Source organism: Mixophyes fleayi, chromosome 4 (assembly GCF_038048845.1).
Source record: "Mixophyes fleayi isolate aMixFle1 chromosome 4, aMixFle1.hap1, whole genome shotgun sequence".
NCBI classification, from domain to species: Eukaryota; Metazoa; Chordata; class Amphibia; order Anura; family Limnodynastidae; genus Mixophyes; species Mixophyes fleayi.
Genome location: NC_134405.1, coordinates 264,236,428 through 264,257,611, shown reverse-complemented (window position 1 = coordinate 264,257,611; position 21,184 = coordinate 264,236,428).

The window sequence follows — 21,184 nt, the reverse complement described above, 5'->3', positions numbered from 1 at the left end:
CTGACGCTAAGGTCCGGAACTGGATGGCATATTGCCCGACAGATAGGTTGCCTCTACGCAGGTTCAGCAAGCTGGTGGCAGTAGAGGCTACTCTCCCAGGGTCATTGAAGACTCTCCTGAAAGCTTCAATAAAGGAGCCGGAGTTGTTAAGAAGAGGGTCTCCATTCTCCCACAAAGGTGAAGCCCAGGCTAGTGCTTGACCACTCAGGAGGGAGATCATGAACGCCACCTTCGTACACTCTGAAGGAAATGCTCCTGCATTGCACTCGAACTGGATGGAGCACTGGTTCAAGAAACCCCTGCATTTCTTGGGATCTCCATCGTATTTTTCAGGCGTGGGGATAGGCGTGCCAGAAGTTGCAGTGGATACAGTAGCCACACTAGAGGACGCCACTGAGGAGGTAATAATGGCTGGAGTAGCAGGCAGAGAGCCTTGTAAAGCATCGAAGCGTGTAGCGATACCTTGGATACCTGCTTCTTGCTGTTCTACTCGCTGAGCCAAATGGATAAGAAGGTCCCGGGCTGAGAGTTCACCAGTTCCTTCGGTAGACATCGCCAGAGTTTACTGTCATGACTAGTATAGCATACCTGCTATCGTTGGCACTACTCGGAGGAAGGTGCGGAGTCTAACGTGCCCCTGGTGTTCACCAGGGACCCCCGCAAGGAGGTATGGGCTTAGCTGCAGGAAACATGCAGGTCGCGGTCCTTCCACGAGTCAGATAGCGAAGTACGAGGAATGTCAGACAGGCCGGGTCGGCAACGGTGCGGGCAATGCAGGTACACAAGGAGAATCCGAAGGGGTAGTGAGTCAAGCCGGGTCGATAATGTTCTGACAGCGAGGTACAAAAGGGAGATCCAAAAGGGTGGTAAAGGCAATCCGGGTCACAATGGTCACAGGCAAACGGCAATAAACTGGAGGAAGGAAAGGGTCAGGAAACAGGTAATCACAGGAACACTGGAACGCTGGAGGACAGGAAAGGACCTGAAACTCTGGCACAGGAAGTGGGGTCAGAGAGGCTTAAATAGTGCTGCTAGCCAATGCCCTCAGCGCTAGTAGTGCTGTCATACTCCAGCGCCGCAGCGCTAGTCATTCTTTAGCGCCGTAGCGCTATCTTCATGCAGCGTCCCGTTGCCTAGCAACGGGGACGCTTCCAAGTCAGTAGCTGGCCGGCCGGCGGAAGGGGAAGTGACGCGTCTGGTGGCCTAGCAACCAGACGCGCTATGCAGACGGGCGGGCGGGCGCCGAGCGGCGCCTGACAGTATGCCCTCCTCCTTCTCCCCTTGTTTGAAGGAATCTCCTGAGTAACTGAGGAGCATGGATGTCCGGTTTATCCACCCAAGATCTTTCTTCCGGACCAAATCCCTTCCAGTGCACAAGGAACTGTTGTCGCCCATTGCTAGGCAACCAGACGCGCTATGCAGACGGGCGGGCGGCCGCCGAGCGGCGCCTGACAGTGAAGCTGTAAAACGATATATTAGGGGAGGATCAGCTCCGTAAATATTGATGGAACTCCAATCGATAATGTCAAAGGTAAACAGAGTCTTTTACCAAATCCTTGGCGATGATACACAAGACCAATACCTTGATATATGTTCTGGGTCCAGAAGTGATCCTCCTCTGATAGATAGATAGATGCAAACTTTGGACGGAGCTCCGTATACCGCTCGTATACTCTCCACACAGACTCCAAACACTAGCGCATGGTCCCGCGCACAACTGACATCATAGAGGTGCGCCCCGTCTTCTACGGGACTCTCCAGATAGTTGTAGAAAGTAAGCGGTCGCTTGAAAAGATGCACTGGTAACTATGGCACTGATTCTATAGCCACAAAAGTATTGCTGCTCCACTGACGCATTTCATCCCCATATAGGCGATTTCCTCAGAGATAAGTTTCACAATGACTTAGGTCGTCTTTTAAGTCCACAGCAAATTACAAACAATTGACACCTGGTAAAAGTTAACCCTTTGTTATTCGTGCATGAGTGTTTAGCCCCTATACCTATAGAGGATATTTTAATCCATTGAAAAAACATTTCTTACAGTATTACCTAATTGTCTTTCTTCATAAAAAATGCATATATATATATATATGTCTTTAATTCCTCCAATACATATAAAAAAATATATATATATATTGTGGCAAGAGCCCGCTACTGCAGAAGCACACGCGAACACAACTTCCTTTTTATCGTGCTTTATTGTCAGGATGGTAAATGTTTGACACCTTATACTTGTACAGCAATCATGGAGACCCTAAACACTAGCTATACATAGTCCAGTTCTCTCTCAGGACCAGCCAGCTCACCCAGCATTGGTCTCTCTGAACAATGAAACCAGCAGGGTTTTATACCTGTCACTCCTCCCACAGGCCTAGCTTGATGGACAGGTGACACACCCACCTTCTCTTTAAAAGGAAACGCCCATCCCTGGCTCTGTTTAGACTATCAGACCCACCCTGTCTGTTTGCTGAGAGGAAGCAGCTTTTAAATCATGTAAGTAAACCAATTTTAAACTACACATATGTTTTTACCTGGTTTAATCTCCACCTAGGTACATAACTGTGCCAATGTTTTACTCTACTTCCCTGCTTTCTCTGCATATTGCCAGCTAAATGCCTCCTTTTGTTACAATATATATATATATATATATATATATACACACACATATATATATATATATATATATATATATATATATATATATATATACAAGTTAACCCGTGCATGATACTCATGCATTCTAGTCAAATCAAGCTACTTAAGGTCTTAAAAAGGTTCTTGTTATGCATTTTGGCCCAGCCCAGGCCTCCTCAGGGGAAGAGCGTTACTTCCCGACGCAAGCGCCCTTTTTAATGTGTGTTCATGAGGTAAAATTACCTCACGAAAATGAGTTTGACCCCTTAACTCGTAAATTTAGCCTTTACTACCCCTCCCACGGAGGGTTAGTAAATAATGTCAGTATACCAAATTTCAGGTCAATTGGATGAGCCCTTTCTGAGAAAATAGTTTTTTCCACACACACACACACTAACACACGCCGCTAGGCTTTTACTTTTATATATTAGATAATGCTAAGAATTTAGTAGGTCAGTGTATAATTCCGCCCAGCAGGTGGCGCTGCAGCTTGGTTTTTTTTTCCCACACACAGACTAACACGCCGCTAGGCTTTTATATTATAGATATATATCAGATGTTAAATAAATAACCATTCTAATTACATCTCTGACAATCCTACAAGAAAACAAGATGACATTAGTAAATATCCTAAATGTTAGATCCATACTTTGATGCCTATTAGACTCTATCAAAACTAGAATTTTCACAAAAAATGACTTCTACAATTGTTTATAAAAACTAACATAGGGCAAAAGATATCAACAAATAGAAATCTATTTGTCTAGTTTGAGTATTTCATATAATATCGTTGAGTTCAAGAGATTCATTCAGACCTACAGGATACAGTGTGTCTAAGAGATAAATCCAGTATACCTCCTGTTTACATAATCTTTTATATCGATCTCCTCCTCTTGCTGTAGGTTTTACAAATTCTAACCTAGTAATAGAAAGACCTTCTGGGTTGCTCTCATGCTTTTCACAAAAATGTCTCGATACACTATGAGATCTTAAACCCTTCAAAATATTTCTCCTATGTTTGTTAAAACGTAATTTAAGTTTTCTTTTGGTGCGACCTACATAATATAGGTTGCAACTACACCTCAATAGATAAATTACATAAGATGAATTACAGATCCACGTATATTATGCATTCTATTTGTATCCACATTTTCCACTGAAAATATTTTATTCCTAATATATTTACAGGTTATACAACGTATTCCACCACATTTATAAGACCCATCTGGAACCGATGGAAACCCTTTCAATTGTGTTCCTATCAAAGGACTGTTGGTACTTATTTGGGAATTGTCACCTATCTTTTTAACTGGTGGTCGTGATTTCAAAAAACTTGGTGCTAATATATTTTTTAAATTATTAGCTTTCTTAAAAACCACCATTGATTTTTATTGTAAAATAGATTTCAAAACCGGATCTTGTTTTAAGATAGAATAATTAGAACATAATATCTTTCTTATTGTTGTAGAGGATTCATTATATTTAGAAATAAAAGCCCATTCTACATTTTCATTATTTTTAGCTCTTTTCAAAACCCTTTTTTCATTATTTTTGATCTCTGAATCCCCTTCTGTTTCCGGATCTAAACTCTATTATTAAGGTTCAACAGAGTTCTCCTATTCATTAGTTCTACTTCCTCAAATGCTTGTTGAACAAGCAGAGGAGGATACCCTCTATCAAGGAATTTTTTAGACATTATCTTAGCTTGCTGTACATAAGTATCTCTGTCTGAACAGTTGCGACCTATGCGCATAAACTGTCCTTTCGGTATATTCTTTTTCCATTTGTGATAATGGGCACTTTTGAAATGAAGATAATTATTACAATCTACCTTTTTAAAAAAGTGGAAGTAAAAATATTACCATCTTTAGCTGTTAAGGACAAATCAAGAAACTCAATATTTGTTTCATGATACTTATGAGTAAATTTAAGGTGATACTCATTGTGATTCATATAATCAATAAAAGCTTGTGCTCGTGATTCACCCCCTTTCCAAATAAAAAACAAATCGTCTATATAACGGCTATAGAGGACGAGGTCCGCCCCGAACTCGCCAGCCCACACGCGGGACTCTTCAAAGGCCCCCACTTATAGGTTGGCGTAGCTCGGGGCGAAGCGCGTCCCCATGGCCGTCCCTTTGGTCTGCAAATAATAACACCCATCAAATAAAAAATAATTGTGTGTTAAAATAAAAAATATTGAATCTACCAGAAATTTCTGGAGTTCAACTGACAGTTCACCATTTTGTTTTAATGTCTCTTCTATCACCTCTATCCCTTTCGTGTGGGGAATATTTGTATACAGCGATTCGGCATCCATAGTTAGGAATGCAAAGTTATCCTTCCACCTAATCTCTTGTAATAAACCTAACAAATATGAAGAGTCCCGTATGTGTGATCTCAATTTTGTCACTAGTGGTTGTAAGTAAAATCCACATAACTCAAAAGATTGGCCGTCAATGAGCCTAGACTCAAAATAATAGGACGACCTGGAGGTGACTGCAGTTGTTTATAAATTTTTGGTAAGTGATAGTATATTGGTGTAATTGGGTGAGATACGTACAGAAATTCCATTTCACTTTTTGAAATTGTGCCCTCTTCCATACTTAGGTCCAGAAAGTCTCTCAAAAGTAATTTGTATGGATTACTTGGTAACTTCTTATAAAACACCTCATTATTCAATTGTCTATGTGCTTCTGTCTTGTAATCTATCAGATCTTGTATAACCACCCCCCCCCCACCTTTATTGGCATTCTTAATAATAATAGATGGATCCTGTTGTAACAGCTTCAAAGCCTCCTGTTCTTGGTATGATAGATTAACAAGCTTCTTTCTTTTATTAGTTTTTGTATTTCCTTTCTTATTTCTATTTGAACTGTTATATTGAGAGCATAAATCCTTAAATTGTTCCATGGTTACTTTATAAAAACAATCCATTTGTGGACTCTTCATATGAACTGGAAAAAAATCAGATTTTGTTTTAAATTTTGATCTACCGTATGTACTCTGTTGTTTAATATCAAAAATTGTGACAGAACAATCTGTTTCACAATTATTCTGGGCCCATAGTTCTTCTAGAGCATTCAGTGCCTGAGCTTCTTGATCAGTATCTACAACAATAGGTTGATAGGTAGTATCTAGTTCTTTGGTCTTTAATTTTTTATTTACAAAATATTTTTTCCGGCAGAGTAATCTCATATACCTATTTAATTCTGTGAATAATTCAAAGGAATTAGGACCTGTTAATGGAGCAAAGTTCAATCCTTTACTGAGGAGTTCAATCTCTGCTTCCATTAACACTTTTTCTGGGGACCTAGGATCTCCGTTCATCTTACAATTTTTCATTCTATTTTTATTTTTATTATTGTTTATTCTACCATTGTTTATATTTTTATTTTTGTTTACATTTTTAAACTTTCTCTTTTTGTTTCTATCACATCCAACTCTCCTTTTTGTATTCTTAACCTTACTAGAATCTTTATTATCATTCCTCTGGCCAATACCTATATCTAACTCAGAATGAATAATGGAATCTTCCAAATATTCGTCAGTATCACCCAATATTAATTCCAACTCCTTGTGTCTAGGTCTGATGTATCCTCCCTGTCCTCTGATATGTGTCTTGATCTCTTTTTGGTTGTGCCTGTTGAGAGTAGTTGATACCGATTTGGGTGTAGTATGTCTTTTCCTTTTTCTTTTTGTGACTGATGTATGCCTAAAAAAGACACTACTTCTGAATTTTTATTTTTAATTTTGTTTTTATTTGAGGATACTGCCCAATTAGAATCCTCATCCTCTGACCATTTAGAGTCTTTGTCATTAAATTCTTTAGAGGTTTTCGGTCTAACGACTCTTTGATCTTGTAAATATGTTTTATCAAAACGATTTCTCCCTCTTTCAATAGACCTACTTCTCTGTAGTGAGTCTTTGTATTTTCCAAAGGGAGAGGGGGCATAATTTCTCTTTGGGAATCTAAATTGAGATCTCATCTCCGAATGTCTCCTTCCACTTAAACATCTCTCTGATTTTCCATCTCTCCTAAATTTATTATAAGTTCTCACCCTGTCTTGTTGGTAGTCTTGTACATCTCTATCATATTTGGACTCTTTAGTTTGTATTAGTTGACGTTCATATTCTACTACTCTCTCATTTGTCTTTTTATCCCTTTGAATAAGGGTTTCTATATCCTCATATGTCTCTAACTTGTTCTTAATAGCTTCAATCTCCTTAGTCAGGTTTTTGGCCTTTTAAATAGTGTGTCACAAACAACTATTGGCTGTACAGTTAATGTGATCCCAGCTATTGAATCTGGTTGGTCTGGAAAGATCACCTGACTGCATCCAAGATGGCCACGGCCCATGCAGCAGAACAAACAGTATGTGTTTGTTTACAAACAGAGGTGCAGAGGACGGGAATGCTGCAGGTGACCATAAGGGACCCAGGTAGCCGTGATATGACAGCGACGGGTGAGGTAAGTGCGGCTAAGATCCCAATGTGTGACAGACATTGGCCACTGTCTAGCATCAGTCACAATGCATAGCAGTACAAAAATTTTTTTTTATACTTAAGACTCCTCCCACAGCCTTAGCTTGATGGACAGGTGACACTCCCACCTTACCTTTAAAAAGGAGTTCCCTGCAGGTGTTCTGTAATACCTCTTCATTGCAGACACACCTTGTCAGCCTATTGTAGCTGTAGTAAAGGACACCATGAAAGCATGCAAGTTAAATTACACTTTATACTTTTACTTTGTCACACATGTCTTACACCTGTATGCCCCTACACTAGCATCACCATGTAGGGTGGCACAGACTTCTCGAGAAGCATATCTCTGTTAAAAAGAGCCTCAACAATCGTTTTGTCCATCTAAAAGGATCTAGATAAGGAAGGTTCTATTGCCTTTTTAAATGTCCTTAAAATCACACCTATAAGAGCACTAACAGAGACCTTGGGGTAAATGTATTAATGTCTGGATTCTTCAACTCCGGCATGTTCAGCGTCTTTGGCGATTAAATTTAAAGCGGCGCTGCATTGTAAAGTGAAACTTCCCTTTACAATGCAGCGCCGCTTTAAATTTAATCGCCGAAGACGCTGAACACGCCGGAGTTGAAGAATCCGGACATTAAAACATTTACCCCCTTATCTTCTTCCCACTTGAGAACACTGTTCTGGAACAGTCTGTACTCTACACTTATAGCCCCGTATTTTTGTAAAAGCACACTTATAAGCCCTTTCCAATTGTGGCTGTACTGTGACATTTGACTAGGTTTTTTGGCACACTGCACAAACACTACATAATCTCTTCACAGCTAGCTAGACTCTGTGCCATTAAAACATGTGTAGAACCAGTTCCCTTGTTCTTCTTTCCCCTAAGTGTCCGCCACCCACCTGAGTGTGTGTTGCTTCCAACACTAAGGGTACATGAACCTGTAGAGCTACTAGCTGTTCTACCTTTCTCCCTATCACAATAGCCACTTGAAATAGCACATTATTTTTCACAATGTATGATGGCATTCAGCCTGCCGAATTGACAGGTCTTGCTTTATCCCCAACATTATTAGTCTAGTTAAAGACATGCTGTAACGTTATCTCTCTGATCACATGCAAAGTTTAGCACACGCCACAGTTAGGGAAAGTCAGACCAGTCCATACCCTAACCAACAGGCGAGAGCTTCTCATTCGCGATGTCACCAGCCAACTGTGTTTTCATCTGTCCAGGCTTGCCTGAGACCTTTGTGGAGTTCCAGCCATGACCCCCAGGATAGCATTCCGGATTGGCAGTTACCGAAGATTGAGATCCTTTGGCAGATCCTTTAAAACCAGACTTTCGATCGTTGATTCAGTTGCCAACATGTGCTCAAAGAGGACCTCTTTACACAGTGGGAAATCTCGTCCCAGTATAAGCATATAATTCTAGCATAGGCGCTATGGCTGCCATTACCTCCACCATTTGGCCTTTGTATCCAATGGCCAAAATAGTCCTTTTTAAACTCTTCATTACCCCATGCAGTGCACTTTAACTCTGGGCAACCGCAAGACCTTGACTCCAGCCAGGACAGAGCTAGAGACCAGTGTAAGTTTACTTCCGGAGTCCACAACTGCCTCGACAACCTTCATGTTCACGCACACAGTCTCTTTAGTTAAAGCAGGTCCACTGGTTGCGAGACACCTGGTACAGCAATTTAAAAAGACAGGCCCAATTTGTGCAAGTGAACCATCCTTGGGTGTTTGGGGTCTAGTGCACTTGGCTTTATAGTGTCCAAGCTCTCTGCACTGGAAACACCTTCGGTCAGACACCCATACAGCTTGACCTTGACTAGTAGTAGCACTATAAAGCATCTCTGACTGAGCAGCGCTGTTAGACAGCTTGGGCTGAACAGTTCTTTGAAGCAGCTCCTTGAGGACTGGGACTTCAGGTTTACACAATTGGACACATCCTTAGGAGTATATTTACTAAACTGCGGGTTTGAAAAAGTGGAGATGTGGCCTATAGCAATCAATCGGATTCTAGCTTTCATATATTTAGTACTTTCTACAAAGTGACGACTAGAATCTGGTTGGTTGCTATAGTCAACATCTCCACTTTTTTAAACCCGTAGTTTAGTAAATCTAGCCCTTAGTGTTTACTAGGTCTCTCAAAAAGGATGCCAAGGCCACAGCTTGGGCACGTTTCTCACCTTACCTAAGAGAATGAGTCTTTTCTTCATGTTGCAATTGTTCTAGCTTTTCAGCTTTTCAGCCAGGTGAAGCCTCTCTAACTTATACTTCCACGCTCTTTTACAGATTTTCTTAAAGTGTGCACCTCTTGCTGAACCATAACAAGTTTGTGTTTTTGCATAGCAATTTCTTCTTCTGTTTTTTCTCTTTTTCATACAATTCTTGCAATGCATGTAAATCATTTCTCAAGGACTCAGAAACAGCTACTTGTGCTTTTATTTTTTTCAGCACACTAAATTCTTTAAATTCCACACTACTTTTACAAGACAGGAGGTTTTCGCTCTAAACATTTTCTCCAAGCAATTATACTCTACGCTAGCCACATAACCAGACTCAGGTAACAAGTTTATGCAGAGAGCAACTTCATCGCCACTCTGCAAACTCCCGTGCAGATTTTCCATATTTTCCTGCTGGGACTGTATTTCACACACACCTGCTGTAAACTTTCCTTTTCACATCTTGTATTCTCTCTTGCCCATCTTGACTGAAGTAAAAATAATTTGTACTGGCAGCAATTATTCTTTGTTCTATTGCAGCTTTTAAACATAAAATTTGATCTTTACATATATCCAGCATTTTCCACAGGCAATTAGCGAAACAAGCAGGTACTTTAGCATCTCACACAGGCAAACAGCAACTTCTGTAGACCAGGTTTTTTCTATAGACCACACACAACTCACAGCTCAGTGAATAACCAAGGTGTGGCACTACAAGAACCAGCTATTTTTAACATTTTTGCTTTCTTTGAAAAATAAAAACAGGTGCTGAACAGTTCCCAGTTATATTGCTCCAATCTGTCTTTCCACAGCCAAAATATTTGCTTTCTGACACTACTTGTGACACAGGCACATTTAAGTGATTCATACCCAAACAACTTCTTGCTGTAAAAGTGCTTTTATTGTTCCATAACAATAAGACAGCAACATTTTCATCAGGATGACACCAAGAAACCTATCGCTTACTAGACACAAACCTCCTGTCTAGATACCGGCCCCTGAGGCCTGTGGAAAACCATTCCCTTTGTCACAATATATAAATAAAAAAAATCAACAGGAAGGGTAACTAAACTTTTCCATATGCCACACTTACAATTTTAGGTTTTAAATCTCTTAAATTCATAAGATAAATAGTAATTGTGTTTTAAAATGTACAGATGTATATCACATTTATCTTTGCATCCTGCAGTGGTTCTGCCAGAGGTGGCCTTATTTTGCATACAACTGTATTATGCTAGCTATACAAAATGTATATTTTGTATATAATTTGTGCCTTTTGCTGTGCTAGAGCCTCTATTTATTTTCACATAAACATATATGAATATAGTCCACCGGTACCTTCTTTTTTTTTACCTGACCCTCTCAACACCTTCTTTTTTTTACCTGAACCTCTCAACAACCTATTGTAGTGGCAGCTAGCCCAACCATCATCATCATCATCATTTATTTATATAGCGCCAACATATTCCGTAGCGCTTTAGAATTGGGGACAAACATAGTAAACTAATAAACAAACTGGGTAAAACAGACAAAGAGGTGAGAAGGCCCTGCTCGCAAGCTTACAATCTATTGGACAATGGGAGTTTGACACATGAGGTTAAGTCTACATTTGCAGTTGGCCCAGCCAGACTGCAAAGGTAAAAGTGACTCATAAGCTAAATGATCCTGTCACACAACAATGTTGGTCAAGGGGTAGTTGTATAACAGGTGGTAATAGGGTAGTGTAGTGAGGTTAAGAGGGTGGTTGAGGAATATTATAAGCTTGTCTGAAGAGTTGGGTTTTCAGAGAACGCTTGAAAGCTTGTAGACTAGTGGAAAGTCTTATTGTGCGAGGGAGAGAATTCCATAGAGTGGGTGCAGCCCGGAAAAAGTCCTGTTACCGGGAATGGGAGGATGTAACGAGTGTGGATGAGAGACGCAGATCTTGTGCAGAACGGAGTTGCCGAGTTGGGAGATATTTTGTGACAAGAGAGGAGATGTATGTTGGTGCAGCTTTGTTGATGGCCTTGTAGGTTAGTAAGAGTATTTTATATTGGATTTGGTAGAAAACAGGCAACCAGTGTAGAGACATACAGAGTGATTCAACAGAGGAATAACGATTTGCAAGGAAAATCAATCTTGCCACAGCGTGCAAAATAGATTGTAGGGGTTTCAGTCTGTTTTTGGGAAGCCCAGTAAGGAGGGAATTGCAATAATCAATGCGGGAGATGATAAGTGCATGAATTAAGGTTTTTGCAGTGTCTTGTGTGAGATATGTGCGACTTCTGGAAATGTTTTTTAGATGTATGTAACATGATTTAGATATAGAATCAATGTGGGGAACAAAGGATAGGTGTGAGTCAAGGATTACACCTAGGCAGCGAGTTTGTGGGGTGGGATTTATGGTCATGTTATCAACAGAGATAGAAATGTCAGGTATGCTCTTGTTGGTTGGTGGGAATGTTATTAACTCTGTTTTAGAAAGATTAAGTCAAGTGGTGTCAAATTACTTTATGTTTAAAAATAAGCAAAAAGTTAAATCACACTCACATTTCCCTTGAGACTATCAGAGCAGATAGAGCATGTTTTAAAAAACACAGAGCTCGCTATCTACTTGAAAACTGGAGTACTACCAGTGGCGGATCCAGGGGAAGCGATCGGGGCAATCGTCCCCCCTAGCAGCTCAAGACTTTATTTAAATTGCGTCCAAGACACTGATCAAAATGGGGAGGGGCTGGGCCAATCGCAGATGGGGCCAACTGGGACCAGCCAATCAGAATGAAGGAGGGCCCCCCTAAAAGCCTAGGTCCGCCCCTGAGTACAACTTGCTTTCTTTATCAATAACATTCTTTGTCTTTACATTCTTATTTCTAATTTATTTCAAAATAAGAAATGTATCAAAATATGTAATGACCTTCATATATTACACACATGTAGTATGATATCCAATGGCTGTGCTAGATTCTCAGGATAGAGCTGGCCAAGAAAACTATATGCACATGGTATAAAGCTACAAGGGACACTAATATAGGTCTCCATTGTGGAACTAACAAAGTTCTAGAGACATCCTTAGTGAATATGCCTAGAGTAATGTTTATTTAGGAATCTGGTAAGTAGTAGTGAGGGCATTGACTCTAGGATAGCTTTATCATGCAAGTTAAAGGACACTCTCCCCTTTTTATAGAATTATAATGTTTCTATAGCTTCAGTGAAACAAAAACAACAACAACTTGCTCTCTTATCAGTACACATTCCTTTCTTCTTGGTAATTACAAGTCTCATACACATCAGGAGTTAAACTTAACTTTACAATTTTGAATATAATAGTCCTGTTTATTATTATTTATTATCTATACACATAAAATAACATATGTGATTAAGCATAAGTACGAGTGTTCTCATCATACTTAACTCATGGAAATCTGGCTTTGAAGGCTTACTTCCACATCCCATTGTTTGAGCCTTTTCAGAGTCAACATCATAATTAATATTAAGCAATCCACATTTGTCACTTTCTTTTTTCCCTATGCTTTTAAATAAAAGTACATAGTTTCAACTTCTTTTTTCAATAAAATTAATTGGTAGAGAGTCTTCAGTCATTTTAATACACTTTAGACAACATTTTATAAATATAACAAGGTAAAACAAGACAAGCAAACACATATCAACATACCATAAAATATTTGTTTCCCTAGAGTTACTAACCAAGCAACCAATTTCCATGATTCCAGCTCATGCAACTTTTCTACTTCTAATGTGTTCAGTATGATCAAATATCTTGTGAGTTATCAGGAATATGAACATGGCATTCCATTCCAATTAGGACACCTATTCCCCCGTTTCTGACCTGCATTACATTAGTTATTCCCCACTGGCTGAGTTTAATTGTTTTTATGAGGCAAATTAAGCCAGAAACAGAAATTTGCAATACACAATTTTGTCAAAATCTTTTTAATTGGTCCAGGATCTATTTTCCACACAATGTGTTATTTCTCCTAATCTCTTACAATCAGCTGAGTTGTCCTATTGAGGCTTTCTGAATCCTAGAATCTAGTAGCTTATATGTAGGTAACCTGGGGAATAAAGTAGCTTATATGTAGGTAACCTGGGGAATCAAGTAGCTTATATGTAGGTAACCTGGGGACCTTATTGTATTCCCACATGAATTTTCACAAAACCTACTAGTATTTCCACTTTACCAGAGCACTTCAAAAGGGTAGTTCCATTAACAGAAGTCACACTGGCAGTTCCCACTCCTGGTGCAGAAATCTGGTCTCAGTTAAGAACTGTGGCCGTTTTGCATTGTGATGTGCGGACCCAGGTATTCAACCTTTGAATCAGTTTTGAGAAGTGCAGTGCATTTAGTAAAATCAAAAGCAGTTAACTGTGCAAGAATGTATCTACATGATTCATGACTTTGACCCCTAGTGATCAGATTCCAGCTGTCATTTTGTAGAGTGCACTAAATAAATGAAAGCTAGAATCTGATTGGTTGCTATAGCCAACATCTCTACTTTTTCAGACCCGCAGTTTAGTAAATCTTGCCCTGGGTCTTCTCCAAAGGTATGGGCTTTGCACTTTATGACGGCTACTGTTCTGGGTAACTGTATCGCTGTCAGAAGTCCTTTTATGTGTTGTGAGTGTGCCACTGGTGTACCTGCTGCTGTTGTAAAGTTTCTAAGATGCCAAAGGGCCCCAAAATCGTGCACTACTCCGAAGGTGTACCTAGAGTCAGTATATATATTGGCTGATTTACCCTCTGCCAACTCACACGCTCTCCTTAGTGCTACTAGTTCCGCCACCTAGGCTGAGTGAGGTGGACCAAGGGGTTCAGCTTCTACCACATCCTGATTGTCTACAACAGCGTAACCAGTACATAGCTCTCCTGTCTCTGTCTGTCTATGGCAACTTCCGTCTGTATAAAACGTAAAATCTACATTTTCTAAGGAGGTGTCACTTATGTCGGGCCTTGCAGTAAAGGTCTGATTCAGGTGTTCCATACAATCATGCGTGTCAGTATTCTTGCCTAACTCATCATCAACCAGGGTCTCCTCATCTCCCACCCTTTGTGTCTCTAGAGACACATACGGAAGGTATGTAGCTGGATTTAAGGTGCTACATCCTTTGATGGTGATGTTTGAGGGTGCCATCAGGGCTAGTTCCCACTTTGTGAATCTAGCTGAAGAAACATGTCTGGTTTGGGCTGATTTTAACAGAGCTGATACAGCATGGGGTGTATAGATAGTTGAATTATGTCCTAATACTACGTCCTCGCTCTTACTCACCAGAGGAGCCGTTGCTGCTACACTTCTGAAACATGTTGGGAGTGATCTTGCCACATTGTCTAATTGTGCACTGTAGTATGCTACCGGTCTGCTAGCGTCACCATATTTCTGTGCGAGGACACCTGCTGCACAACCATCAGCTTCTGTACAAAATAGCTCAAAAGGCTTTTCATAATCAGGTATTCCCAATGCAGGTGCTCTAGTCAGACTATCTTTAAGATTAAAGAACGCTTGCTCTAACTCTTCTCTGTGTACAATACCTTCTGGTTTTGAGGAAGAGACTAGCTCCTGCAATGGTAATGCCAGAATAGAAAAACCTGGGATCCAGGATCTACAGTATCCACACATCCCCAAGAAAGTACGAATCTGCTTCTGGCTCTGCGGGAGAGTCATGTGTTGTATGGCCTCAATTCTGTCGGTTGTCAGGTGTCTTAGCCCCTTAGTGAGGCAGTGTCCTAAGTATTTGACCTTAGTCTGACACGGCTGTAATTTATCCTTTGCCACCTTGTGCCCTGTTTGTGAAAGATGAAGCAACAACAATTTAGTATCATGTAAACATGACATAAAAGAATCAGAGCACAACAACAAATCGTCCACATATTGAATTAGAACAGATCCATTGTGGGGTTGAAAGGATTGCAAACAGTCATGTAAGGCTTGGGAGAAAATACTGGGGCTGTCAATGAACCCCTGGGGTAGTCTGGTCCATGTGTATTGCACTCCCCTGTAGGAGAATGCAAAAAGGTATTGGCAGTCAGGGTGAAGAGGGACTGAGAAGAAAGCAGAACATAGATCAATGACAGTAAAATGACTGGCAGACGGTCTAATCTGCATGAGGATGACAGCTGGATTCGGCACTACGGGGAATTGGCTCTCAACAGCTTTATTAATTCCCCTTAAGTCCTGGACTAATCTATAGCCCCTCCCCCCATTCTTCTTCACAGGGAAAATGGGACTATTTGCTGTACTGGCTGTACGAATTAAAATCCCTTGTTGTAACAGCCTCTCAATAACAGGATATACCCCTAGTTCCACCTCCGGTTTTAATGGATATTGTGGGATTTTTGGAGCTATCCTACCACTTTTTAGATTGACCATGACAGGGGCTACGTTTGCCATCAGTCCAGTGTCCTGTCCATCTCTGGTCCATAGGGAACCTGGTATTTCCAGCAACATCCCCTTTACTTGAGATGGACTTTGTTCTATAACAGGAGAGTGTAACATTAACCTTTGAGGGGTGTCCAATATATCCTGTACCTCATGTGCGACCTTCTCCGGTATATCTAAGAACACACCATCAGAAGTACAGTATATGACACATCCCATTTTACATAACAAGTCTCTCCCTAGCAAGTTAGTAGGAGCCGCTGCAGCCAAGAGAAACGAATGCTTAGTATGCAGAGGCCCGATAGTAACTTCAGCGGGTTTAGTTAGAGGATAATGTAACACTTTTCCCGTTACCCCCATAGCTGGAATGGTTTTACTGGTCACCTGTAGATTGAAAGGAGAGGTTATCACAGATCTGGCCGCCCCTGTATCTACAAGAAAAGTTTGTTTCCTACCAGCTATGTCAACTATCATTCTTGGTTCTTCACTCTGACTCTCAGTTAATCTCACTGGCTGTAGACTACAGGTATGGCCTGACCCCTAGCGCTGACCATTGATTTCCCGCGCAGCATTTGCTGCTGTAATATGCGCGGGTAGATGTGAGTCTTCTAGTCTATGTGAATCCCTCCTTGGAGGATATCTATGTGACCCACCCCTCTGTGTATTGAGTCTTTCCTTTTTACAATCTCTCACGTAATGTCCTTCCTCGTTACAGTTGAAACACCTGATCACTTTAGGTTTCTTGTTATATGGGTTGTATGCTGGTGGTCGTGTATGCACCCCTTCTAGAGCCTGTATACTTACCATCATTAACCTATCACTTTTCTCCTCCCTTTTTCTAAAAAGGTTTTTGTCATGCTCCACAGCAGACTCCCTAAGAGAGTCTACCGTGACGCCTCTCCAATTAGGTAATGTGGTTTGTACTCTCGTCTTTAAATTTTCTCTAAGGCCATCCATCAGTACTCCTACAGCTACCTCTCTGTGATGTGGGTCCTCACTTATGTTGGATATCCCAGTAAACCGTGTTATCGCTGCTATAGCTCTAGTGAAGTAATCTGCTGCTGTTTCACTATCCTTTTGTTTAATGGTGAAAATCTTACTCCAATTTACTACTACTGGAAAATAGATGGCTAAGTGTTTGACAATTTGTTCTACATTCTTTTGGTTAATCTCATCAGTCAAGGTGTCATCTTCCTCCAACAAACAATCTTCAATGAATTTTTGTATGTTAGTATTGGGAGGAAGACACGCCCTCAACACTACACGCCAATCCTTATTGGTTGGTTCGTGGGCATTTCCTAAGTCTTTAACAAATTTCTGACACTTAGCCAACTCTTTTCTAGGATCTGGGAATTCAGTCATAATGGAACGTAATTCTGATCTAGTCCAGGGACAATGCATTGTAACATTTCTTAAAGGAACTACACCATCCTTATCCGGCTTCCCATTGGGAACTGATATTGTGCGGACTGGGAACGTACCCTCTGGTACACTGACTTCAGGGGACACTACAGGATTTGCTGGTTCTAGATTTAGAACGCTTTCACTCCTAGTGATCACGCTACTCTCACCTATCTCAGCCATTTTCTCATACTTGCGCTGAGCCTCTAGTACACTAACAGCATGGGCAATGGCCGAAATCACAGTGGGTTCATCTTCATTTTCAGATACACTTGATTTAAACTGGCTTAAAACAGGATACAACTTAGCAATTTTTCTATTTTCAGTTTTAACAACGGCTGTACTTACCCCTCCCACCACATAAGGTGGCGGGGGCGCGCTTGCGCTGAGTTCGCCACGCTTCTCAACGGTTACATCCGCCTTGCGCGCGCTTTTCGCCACGCCTACTTCCGGTTTGCATTCGCTGCTCTGCCACGTGTTACCTTCCATTTGCCACAATTTTAAACAATCATTATGTCTATTTCTCTTGTTCGTTGACTTAATCAACCATACTTTATCTTTTACAGTATTTAGTACCTCTGCATTAAAACTTCCTATTGTTGGGAAAGGCCTATCACAGTCTTTGGTCATCTCAACCCACGTGTCACAATACACAGTTGCGTATGCACCATATTTCTTACACATGAGAAACCTAGCTGAACCAATAGGGCCTTCCTTAGGCAGTACACTGACCATCTCTAGCGTATGCTTAGCACCCATGTTGAACAATATACCTTCTACGCGGAACACAGACACACCGCAATGCTCTGTTCCTTCCGGCTAACAATTTCAACTCTGTTGCTACAATCACAGCTAGAGATCTTTCATGCTCGGTGAACGTATTTCCTTTAGCCGCGTTCACTCGCTTTTCTCGCACCCGGCGAGGATCCCTAATACAGAAATATCACTGTGGGCCCCAAGGGCTATCAGCTCCTCGATACCCTGGCTCAACCACAAAAATCTGTTGAGTTTATTATAACTGGGAGAACAAAGTCGATACAATCAACCAGCCTTTCCAATATAATTCCTCCTAGCTGCTTCACCAATTCGCACTAACGGTGCGGTTAGATCGCACTGCCTACCAATACTAATTATTAGCAATCTTTGCGATCTATTGGTAGCGCTTTGCGAAAACCCAGTTTTCGTATTCGGTATACCTGCCCTGTATACCGTCCTTCAGTTGGGCAATCCGCCTTGTCAGACAGCAACTGAGCACAATGAATAATGAACAGTGTATCTACTAGGGATGTGCACCGGCGACTTTTGAGGTCTCGTGTTTTGTGTTTTGGATCCGGATTTTCGTTATTTTTGAGGTTCGGATTTGTCTCGCAAAACACTTGACGAAAGGTCTCGGTTCGGATTTAAGGTATTGGATTCGGATTTTTTTTGAAAAAAACATAAAAAGGTTAAAAATCAAGTTTTTGAGCTTATTTTCACTCCTAGGCTATTATTAACCTCAATAACATTCAATAACAAGCATTTCCACTAATTTACAGTGTATTCTGAATCTGAACACCTCACAATATAGTTATTAGTCCAAAACGTTGCAACAAGGTATCTTTCTGGACTGCGTAGAGGAGTGGGTCACCACAATATATATTAAAAACCCTGAACTTTTATGATTCGCACCAATAATTGTACCTGGACTGCGTAGAGGAGTGGGTCACCACAATATATTAAAAACCCTGAACTTTTATGAATCGCACCAATAAATGTACCTGGACTGCGTAGAGGAGTGGGTCACCACAATATATATAATAAGAAAACCATCAACTGGTTTGATTCGCACCAATAAATGTACCTGGACTGCGTAGAGGAGTGGGTCACCACAATATATTAAAAACCCTGAACTTTTATGAATCGCACCAATAAATGTACCTGGACTGCGTAGAGGAGTGGGTCACCACAATATATTAAAAACCCTGAACTTTTATGAATCGCACCAATAAATGTACCTGGACTGCGTAGAGGAGTGGGTCACCACAATATATATAATAAGAAAACCATCAACTTGTTTGATTCGCACCAATAAATGTACCTGGACTGCGTAGAGGAGTGGGTCACCACAATATATTAAAAACCCTGAACTTTTATGAATCGCACCAATAAATGTACCTGGACTGCGTAGAGGAGTGGGTCACCACAATATATTAAAAACCCTGAACTTTTATGAATCGCACCAATAAATGTACCTGGACTGCGTAGAGGAGTGGGTCACCACAATATATTAAAAACCCTGAACTTTTATGAATCGCACCAATAAATGTACCTGGACTGCGTAGAGGAGTGGGTCACCACAATATATATAATAAGAAAACCATCAACTTGTTTGATTCGCACCAATAAATGTACCTGGACTGCGTAGAGGAGTGGGTCACCACAATATATTAAAAACCCTGAACTTTTATGAATCGCACCAATAAATGTACCTGGACTGCGTAGAGGAGTGGGTCACCACAATATATTAAAAACCCTGAACTTTTATGAATCGCACCAATAAATGTACCTGGACTGCGTAGAGGAGTGGGTCACCACAATATATTAAAAACCCTGAACTTTTATGAATCGCACCAATAAATGTACCTGGACTGCGTAGAGGAGTGGGTCACCACAATATATATAATAAGAAAACCATCAACTTGTTTGATTCGCACCAATAAATGTACCTGGACTGCGTAGAGGAGTGGGCACTGGGCACCACAATAAAATATATAAAAAACCTTCAACAGGTCTGCATTACACTACACATACGGCTGCTCCTCCATCCTCTCCATCATATACATGTTGGAGTTTTAGCGTGTGACAACCTCTTGTTTTTGATAATGTCAGTGCATTTTGAATATTTTTCAATTTGCCCCACACCACTGAATGTACTTTATCTATGATACGCATCTATCTATCTTGACTGCGTAGTGTGGTGGCCCCGGTACACAATTTGGTACCGGGGCCACAATAAAATAAATACACCCTCCACGTGTCAGAATTCCACCAAACAAGTATCTGGACTGCGTAGTGGGGTGGCCCCGGTACCCAACTTGATACCGGGGCCACAATAAAATAAATACACCCTCCACGTGTCAGAATTCCACCAAACAAGTATCTGGACTGCGTAGTGGGGTGGCCCCGGTACCCAACTTGATACCGGGGCCACAATAAAATAAATACACCCTCCACGTGTCAGAATTCCACCAAACAAGTATCTGGACTGCGTAGTGGGGTGGCCCCGGTACCCAACTTGATACCGGGGCCACAATACCTCCTCCAAACATGCTACAGACAATTCGTCATTGAGATCCCATTAAGTATGTTAAAGACAGACAGGGTCCAAGTGGTATTAGTTGACTTTGTAAAGAAAAAAACTGTCCCTGTTGCACATAGTCGTGCAATGAAGACTTACTTTTTCATTTAAAGGCACGATCTTTCAAGTGTAGTGTTTGTAAGTCTAAGTCATATTATACTTTTGGTAAAATTGGTTTTTTTTGTTCCTCTTTATGTTAATTAATTAGTAATAGAATTAAAGTAGGAAATAGAATTAAATAGAATTAAAGTAGGAAATAGAGTGGTATAGAGTTGTAGTGTGGTATAGATAGAGTGGTCCACACAATATAATAATAAAACCCTCAACTGGTCTGAATTCCACCAAACAAGTATCTGGACTGCGTAGTGTGGTGGCCCCGGTACACAATTTGGTACCGAGGCCACAATATAATTAAAAAACCCTCCACGTGTCGGAATTCCACCAAACAAGTATCTGGACTGCATAGTGGGGTGGCCCCGGTACCCAATTTGATACCGGGGCCACAATACCTCCTCAAAACATGCTCCAGACAATTCGTCATTGACAGACCCCAGACAGACAGGGTCGTAGTGTTATTGTTTGACTTTGTAAACCCAAAAAAATGTCCCTGTTGCACTTGCACATAGTCGTGCAATCAAGACTGACTTTTTCATTTAAAGGCACGATCTTTCAAGTGTAGTGTTTGTAAGTCTAAGTCATATTATACTTTTGGTAAAATTGGTTTTTTT